We start from the raw sequence: 1,767 nt of genomic DNA, 5'->3' as shown, positions 1-1,767 counted from the left end.
TCATTAGAAGAAAACTGTCACATATTCACATTTACTGAGTGCAATGGATGAGATAGGAACTTAATTAATCATCTACACATCTGCCAACAACCACTTGTTTTAAAGCATTTTAAATGTTCTTTTCTTCCAATCATATCTAAAACCCATCCCGCACAGAATGTTCACAGACTGGTATTTAGTAACAAACAAATCTTGCACACAGGTCAATAAGTACTTCTATCCATATAGGTAGGTATATATGCTTTATTGTTGCAGGTCATTTGCAAGTGACTGCTATACAATGAATCATATACCTACCTACCAACCTACCTACCCAGAAGTCTTATATACATACATACATACATACATATAGATACATACATACATACATACATACATACATACATACATACATACATACATAACAATACATATGTGCACACACAACCATACATAAACACATACATACATGCATGAATGAATGCATGCACAAACATACCTACTTACACATGCTAGTACACACATGCATAGAAACAAACATACACTAATATATTTGTTTTGTAGAAACACAAACATAGTGTTACAACTTGCTTAGATTTTCCATTTGTTATTTTGTTTTGTTGGATTAGACACAATTAATTGAATTAACATATGAAACACAAGCCTTTAGACTAATTACAGTATAATTCTCAAACATAATCCTAAACATATAAAATAATAAAATATTTGACTTTCTTATTCCATGGTTATTGTTAATCATGCAATAATACATACGTGATGAAATGACACTCGCTGTGATATGAGTAGCTCCAGGCAAATTTTTAAAGAAAGTAGGGGTCATATTAATCCAAATGATATTATTGCAACTCATTGGTCTTATACAAAGTAAAAGAAGAAAAGTGAAAACCAACACATTGTGTGTGTGTGTGTGTGTGTGGGTGTGTGTGATTTTAATTTTTAATGTAGCTTGAAAAAAAATTCAGTCATATCGCTATGATGTCTGCAGTATAACAGTTTATAGTGATGTCTAACACTGGGGCATCATGCTGAAGACATTTAGCATGATGTCCCACCCAGTCACATTATCCTGACACCAGGCCGACCAGTCCTAACACTAATTTTTTAATGCTGAGCACCAAGCAAGGGAGCTGTTAGTACCATTTTTGTAAGTCTTTTGTATGACTCAATATGCATGATTTGGGTATGTGTGTGCTATATGCACAAGTTGGGTATATGTGCCCAATATGTATGACTTGGGTATTTGTGTCCTATATGTATGATTTGGGTATGTGTGTCCTACATGCATGACTTGGGTATGTGCATCCAATATGTATGATGGTAGCATGTGTGTCCTTTATGCATGATTTGGGTACGTGTGTCCTATCTGTATGACTTGGGTATGTGTGTCCTATCTGTATGACTTGGGTATGTGACTCCTATAGGTATGATATAGTTATGTATGTCCTATATGTATGACTTGGATATGTGTGTCCTATATGTATGACTTGGATATGTGTGTCCTATATGTATGACTTGGGGTACCTCTGTCCTATATGTGTGTTGTGTGTCATATATATATGACTTGGTTATGTTTGTTTTATATACATGCATTGGGTATATGTGTTCCATATGTATGACTTTGGTATATGTGTCCTTTATATATGACTTGGGTATGTATGTTCTATCTGTATGAATTGGGTATATGTATCCTAAATGTATGCATTGGGTATGTGAGTCATATATGCACGATTTGGGTATGTATGTCCTAGATGTATGACTTGGGTATGC

The sequence above is a fragment of the Sinohyriopsis cumingii genome, chromosome 15 (genome assembly GCF_028554795.1).
Source record: "Sinohyriopsis cumingii isolate HCF-2022 chromosome 15, ASM2855479v2, whole genome shotgun sequence".
In the NCBI taxonomy this organism is placed as follows: domain Eukaryota; kingdom Metazoa; phylum Mollusca; class Bivalvia; order Unionida; family Unionidae; genus Sinohyriopsis; species Sinohyriopsis cumingii.
Note: the sequence above shows the minus strand (reverse complement) of the source record.